This window comes from Hyperolius riggenbachi, chromosome 5, assembly GCF_040937935.1.
Source record: "Hyperolius riggenbachi isolate aHypRig1 chromosome 5, aHypRig1.pri, whole genome shotgun sequence".
Lineage (NCBI taxonomy): Eukaryota > Metazoa > Chordata > Amphibia > Anura > Hyperoliidae > Hyperolius > Hyperolius riggenbachi.
In genome coordinates this window covers 437431666-437438945 of record NC_090650.1, presented here as the reverse complement: position 1 = coordinate 437438945, position 7280 = coordinate 437431666, and the positions used below count along the sequence as shown (strand labels likewise).

Sequence of the window (7280 nt, the reverse complement as noted above, 5' to 3'; positions counted from 1 at the left end):
TAGCGGAGTTAGCATACTGTGTGCTGTTCCCAGCTGGCAATCATGCGCCAATCAGGGCCATGTCTTGTGTAGGTCAACAACATCGGGCTTCCTATTATCATAACTAGCGCTAGGAGGCCAGAATTATGAGATCTGATTGGACGCCATAAGCAATGCCGATATACCTTCCTGTAGACACTGTAATAAAATTACATTTGACTGAATTCTTTTTCCAGTTGAATCTTTTAAGGCACAGAATAATATTACTGTATCCATGTTTAAAGAGGAACTGCAATGAAAAAGACAAATAATACATTTGCTTATTTTTTAAAATATTAATTTATAGATTATTTAGTAAGTGTTTATCCTCTGTAAAATCTTTCCTCTCCCTGATTTACAGTCTGACATTTATCACATGGTGGTGACATATTTAGTTGTGTCAGGTGATCTGTACGGAATCTTTGGAAGGCCTAGTGCACACCAGAGCGGTTCGGCTGCGTTTTGCGATCCGCTTGCGGTTGTGGATACGCTTGGGTAATGTATTTCAATGGGCTGGTGCACACCAGAGCGGGAGGCGTTTTGCAGAAACGCATACTCACGGGCTGCTGCAGATTTTGGATTGCGGAGGCGTTTCTGCCTCAATGTTAAGTATAGGAAAAACGCAAACCGCTCTGAAAAACGGCACTTCAGAGCGGTTTGCCAGGCGTTTTTTGTTACAGTAGCTGTTCAGTAACAGCTTTACTGTAACAATACATGAAATCTACTACACCAAAAACGCTTCACAAAACCGCAAAATGCTAGCTGAAACGCTACAGAAAAAGAAGAAAAAGCGTTTCAAAATCTGCTAGCATTTTGCGGATCTGCTAGCGTTTTTTGGTGTGCACCAGGCCTTACTGAGAGTTCTTTACACAGAAGGAGATACTGGTCGCTTGGCAGTTGGAAACAGCTGTTATTTCTCACAATGCAACAAGGTTCACAGACAGGAAACTGTCAGGTCCATGACCATGACATCACACTGTGGGAGGGGTTTCACCACAAAATCAGCCATACAGCGCCCCCTGATGATGCATTTGTGAAAAGGAAAAGATGTATGGTGGGAAAGGGGGTATCAGCTACTCAATGGCATGTAGTTCAATTCAGGGTTACAGTTCTTCCTTGGTTAAAGTGAACCTCCGGATTAAAAATCTACTCAGCAGAACTGAAAAGGCTTGGTGTTTCTTTAACAGTTTCACAGCATCAGAACTTTGTTTTTCTTACCAAAGCATCATTTTAGCTGCATTTTTAGCTAAGTTCCACCCATCAAAGAAAACTGCCCAGGCTTTTTTCCCTGATGCTGGGCAAAGCATGATGGTATTTCCTATGTTGTTATTCACATTGCCTAGCAACTGGGAGGGGTGATCAGCACACAGGACAGTTGGAACTGTGTCTCATGCTCCCTGTCACCTCCTTTCAACCAAAAAGATGGCTGCCCTCATGAAATCAAACATTTGCCTGTTCTTTTAAAACAGGGTGGGTAAGATATTATATTACCTATTTATTTTAATTAACATAACTAATGTAACTTAATGACAGTATGTTTGTTTAGGCTGACGTTCCTCTTTAAGTTTACTCTCCTTACTTCAGGATTGTGTTTTTTAATGCATATTGTGTGAAACAAATATTCTTTTTAATGCACTTGTTTTCTGCATGGCACATAAACCATTTTAGCATTATTCTTTCTTTCTTTTTTCTTTTTTTTTAATTACCTGTCTAGATGAGTTGGCAAAGTTGTCTTGCTGTGTGTTTGTCAGATGCTGCTTGCCTGAGAGTTCATCAAGTCTGCGAGTTGTCCACATTCATACCCATATGCAATCATAACCCACATGAGGTAGTCAGAATGGAGTTGCAAGGGGAAACCAGCTAGTTTTTCCCTCTCAGCCCAGAGCTGACTCTGCCCACTACTAACTCCCTTTGTTCCTTAGGCCAGAGTTCCCCAACCCTGTCCTCAAGGTCCACCAACCGTACGGCCCGGTGCACACCAAACATTTTTGGTAGCATTTTCAAAACCGCTGCTACCTGGGAAAACTCTTGGCTAATGTATCTCAATGGGATGGTGCACACCAGCGGTTTGAGGTTTTTAGCAAAACGCTAACGTGGGTCCTGCAGCACCTTTGCGGTTTGCAGATGCAATTCTGCCTCAAGTACAGTATAGGAAAATGGAAAACCGCTCTGAAAAGCACTAGATCAGAGCGGTTTTCCAGGCGTTTATGTTACAGAAGCTGTTAAGTAACAGCTTTACTGTAACAATATATGAAATCTGCTACACAAAAACACTCCAAAAAATGCCAGGCATGTTTAGAAAACCTCTCTAATCATGCCTACAATCGCTCTGAAAATCTGCTAAAAAAACCTCTAGCGTTTTGCGGATCTACTAGCGGTTTTTGGTGCGTACTGGGCCTGTATGTTTAGCAGGAAACCACAAACCTGCACAGATGGGGTAATTAGTGTCTCAGAAGGGCAGATTAACTACCTCTGGGGATTTCCATAAAGCTTGCACTCTTGGTCAGGGATGGTTGGAAATGTCGATTTCCGATTCTGCAGAAATTCCTATTTCCGCCAATGCCGATTACCGATTCCACAGATTTCCAATCTGTTTCCGATTTCCGAGTTCGGATTTCCGATTTCTGAGTAGTGTTTTTTTGGGGTCATTTTTTGCATTCTCTGATTGGCCAAATACTTCCGAGTTGTCTTTGCATTCTCTGGTTGGTCCAATGCTTCCGAGTTCTGTGATTTGGCTAAAATTACCGAGTTGCGGTAATGCGGTATTTCTATAGAAATCTGATTTCTGAGATCGGATTTCGGATTTCCGAGTAGTATTTTTTTTTTGCCATTTTTTGCATTCTCTGATTGACCAAATACCAAGTTGTTTCTGAATCCTTTGATTGGTCCATTGATTTTGAGTTCTGTGATCGGGCTAAAATGACCAAATTGTAGTAATGCAGTATTTCCACAGAAATACGATTTCCAAGTTCCATTTTCCGATCTTCGGATTTCGAATCGGAAAATTTGGAAATTTCAATTCCGCAAAATCCGAATGAGCACTTGTACTGTTGGTGGGGCATGAGGACAGGGTTGGGGAACACTGCCTTAGGAAGTAGCAGAGGGAGATGGTGGGTGGAGTCTTGTTAGAGCTCTCTGCTGCTCCATCAGGTTTTCCCAGGCATAACCGCTTCCCCAGTGTAAAAGACCATCTCAGAGTAAATTCCTCCTGATATAAACTCCCAACAGCCCATCCCCCTGCACTGGGCACCGGCAGAGCCGGTTTAAGCAAAAATGGGGCCCCAGGGCAAAATAAACCTGGGGGCCCCCCAACAGATACCCCGGAACAAAAATTGGCATTAGGGGACCTTTTTTGCAGCTGGTAGAGTCAGGGTGAAAAGCCCCAATTGGTTGGAGCTCCACATTTTGGCTATCCCAGCCTGCATGGGGGACAAGGGGTTAAAAAGTTTCAGGAGGGGGGACCCCACATAATTTAAAAAAAAAAAAATTCCCACACTCTAAACATTAAAAAAAAAAAAAATTGGGAAAATAGGAAAAAATGCCAGGGATCTTCATGCAGCCATATTGCGGCTGTATGGCGATCCCTGGCCAAAGCGCTGCGGCTGCGTATAGACCCCCAGGAAACCCCGTCAGGAAATGTATTGCTCTTTCTTTTGATGCATGTAAAATTACACTACCGTTAGGTTTGCTACTAAAAGTGACATTTACCGCATTTAAAAGTATACTTTTTTCCTTCAAAACTTTAAAATCGATTTTCTCAAAAACTATAAGGTCTTTTTGAAAAATTGTTTTTTGCCTCTTATTCCCAATGATCTCCTTAATATATCCTGCAAATTTAGGGTTTCTAGCATTTAAGGTGGATTTGCTATTAACCATTAAAGTCGGCAGGATTTTAAATGTGTATTTTTTTCCTTTGAAACTTTAAAATCGATTTTCTCAAGAACTATTAGGTCTTTTTGAAAAATGTTATTTCCTCTTGTAGCCACTGAGGGCCCTTACAGGCACAGCCGTCTCACCCATCAGGCAACTCTAAATTATTGCCTGGAGCGCCACAAGCGGAGAGAGCGCAAAACCACCGCTACTGCAGTGTGTTTTTTATTTATTTACATTCATGCCTGCCCTACTCAGTGCCCGAGTGCTGCCTCTGGTACCGCCCCCTCTCCTCTCATTCAGAGCGAGCAGCCACACAGATTTGATCCAGCAGATCGGAGATGCTGCTTTGCTCCGCCCCTTCCTGCCTCTCTCTACTGTGCTTGACACAGTTTGAAAAAGAGAGCGGCAAGCAGGAATGAAGAGGCCAGAAAGCGGAGGAAGAAGGAGGCAGAGCTGATCTGTGATGCAGATCCTCCAGAGGTAGATGCTGCTGGAGATGATGGGGACTCGGAGGCTGATCTATGCTGGCTGCCTAAGTGATCTTGGGCAGAGAGAGGGCAGCAAGCAAACGGCTACATCAAACCCTGCAAGGGCGCAGACTGCAGGCAGCACACAGTAAGTAATTACAGGCATCTTTCCCGTTGCCCCTACTGACTGATCTATCCCAGCTGCCAATCCCCATCATCAGAGAGAGACACATGGGCTCACTGCAAAGTTACTTCCTGCCTGCGTGATGGAGCTAATTGTTTCTCCTCTGCTGTGTGATGCAGGCTGGGTGCTGCTGGGCTCTGTCAGGGGTCAGTGAAGTAGTGATGGGTCGTTCACGAACGAGCCGGCTCTAAGAGCCGGCTCTTTACTGTGAACGACAAGAGCCGGTTCTCAGTTTTGAAAGACCGATGCCTCAGCCGCCCCACACAGCTCTGATTTGCTGTGTAATAAAGGGCGCTGAGGCATGCTGGGGGATGTAGTCCTCCTCTTGCAGCCTGTAGGAGTGTATAAGGGCAGGCCAGAGCAGTAGCAGGAGGGATTGCCCGAGTGAGAGAAGCAGTCTGGAGTTGTCATGGAGACGGGGGCGGGGCTTTTCCTCCGATTCTGAGTGGTGTCCAGTGATATTTAATGAAGAGCCGATTGAGAGCCGTAAGAGCCGGCTCTTTAATGGGAGCCGATTCAGAAGAGCCGATTCTCCGAGAAGAGCCGGAATTCCCATCACTACAGTGAAGGATGGGCATGGCTTCTGCAGAGACGTTTCTGACAGGAGTTTATCTCCTGTACTGTGGTGTCGGGTGTCACAGGAGCTGGATGACTGTCCATGCAGGATCAGCAGAGGGATGTCCTCATGTGTAAATGTATGCTGCAACCCTGCTGTGCCCTGAATTTCACAAGTATAGCACATGAATATAATGTGATGTCTAATGAACGTTTGTGTTGATGCAGCAGTCTGTATTTTTAGCACTGATTTTGGTTACATGCTTAAAGTGTACCTGAGACAGTACACTCACTGTGCCTTATTTATACTTACCTGGGACTTCCTTCAGCCCCATAAGGACTGTAGGCTCCCTCACCATCCTCCCTAGTCGCTCTGTTGTCGCCTTCTGTATTCTCTTAAGTCATGGCCAGTCGTGGTGTTCTGCACATGACCAGTCACGAGTGTGCCCCATTCTTCGCCCAAGCGCAAAATACTCCCAGCCACGGCAACGTGTGACCAAGCTGCACATGCACAGAGCACTGCAACTGAAGAAGATACATGAGACTATGCTGGGACGGAGGAGTGGTTGATGTGGACGACGAGGAAGCTGGTGGTCCTTATGGGGTGGGAGGAAACCTCAAGTATAAATTAGGCACAGTGAACTGTCTGAGGTCCACTTTAACAACTGAGTGTCAGTGCCTGAAATGATAGAATGCATTAATTATCAATTTGCTGTGAATGCTTGAGCTATCTAAGCTACACATAACTGTATTAAAAGTAAAGATAATCATCCCTTTGGTATGTAAAGAATGAGACTGTGTTGTTGGATGTAACATCATGCATACCTTGACGCCAGGAAACTATAGGAATGGGAGGAAGGCATACGCAGCATGTAAGAATGGGGCGTGTCTAAAAGTATGGCAGGGGCATGTCTTAGTGTCCCTCTTTCCAGGCTCCAAAAGTTGGGAGGTATGACTTGTGTGCAGCCAGCGTGTGACGCACCAGGCATTCGGGTGCCACCGCTGGCTTCAGACAGGAGACTGTGCTTCCTTGACGTGCCCCCCTGGCCCCATTCGCTTGTTTGTTGTGTGTCTCCCTCAGAGCTCCAGAGGCACAGCAGGCAGCAGGTAGTCCAGCACACCCTGTGTGTGTGGGAATAAGGACTGGTGCTGTGTGGGGTAGGGGCGCCCTGGGAAGGGGGGGGGGGGGGCGCCACAGGTTTTCTTGCCTGGAGTGACAAAATGGCTAGAAACGCCCCTGCTTACAGGCTCTAGGGCCCTGGGGCAATTGCCTCCTTTGCCTCTATGGTAGCGCCGTCCCTGGGCACCGGGGCATATTGACCATTAGAGGGGTCAGCGTCGGGCCAGCGAGGCGGCGGATGCAGCGTCTCAAGGCTGATTCCACATCAATTTTAGCCTTAAATTGATCAGGAATCGGCGGCCTGTGGTATATGGGCAGGCAACAGATCTCTCACGATCAGATTTGATCGGAGAGAGATCTGTCTCTTGGTCGATCTGCACATATATGATTTACTCTACCCTTCCCCTGCTAACCATTGGCCATTCCTGATGCCATTGACAACCAGGGATGAGCAGAAACTATGCCAGAGCGAATTCACACACCGTAGTTCGCATCTAAGCATCGTAGTTTGTAGGTAACATTTCAAAACTACACTTACGAATTTACGCGTAGCGAAGTACAGCTATGCGTAGCATACGCCCACTATGTGTAGTTAACATGTGTATTGCGTACTGAACTACGAATGCGTTACTCGCAGCTAATTTTCTGCATGCGATCGTATGCTTACAAATTTACGCGTCGGAAAGGGGAATGTACGCATAGAAGAATTCCCGATATAAGCAATTAAAGAGGAATTAATGCGTACATTTTTCTGCATGCGGGCATAAGCATCCGTATACACTACGCTTCGCACTACGCGTAATTACGTATTTTAACGCGTAGTCTACAAAATGCATACGAAGCAAATATTTGTTTTCGAAGCCGTGGTTTGGCAAAGCGTAATTGTGTAATACTACACGTAGTTCCAGCGTAGCGAAGTTGACTGACTACGACCATCCCTGTGACAACGCCTTCCAGCCAAAATAGGTCTCACCCCCAATATTGGCCCCCTGGTGCCGACATCGGCTACATTCGCAGCCCAGTGCCGGCACCAAAACCACCACCCACAAACTAAACTGCTTAG

General features: G+C 45.9%; 1 long non-coding RNA gene across 1 annotated transcript in view; it reads left to right on the top strand.

Annotated features, from left to right (window-relative positions):
* Positions 1-4252: 4252 nt before the first annotated feature.
* Positions 4253-7280, top strand: part of LOC137517920 (uncharacterized) — a 90984-nt gene continuing 87956 nt past the window's right edge. Inside the window, exon 1 of the long non-coding RNA XR_011020713.1 lies at positions 4253-4506. This is a non-coding gene — a long non-coding RNA (uncharacterized lncRNA). The remainder of the gene's footprint in view (positions 4507-7280) is intronic.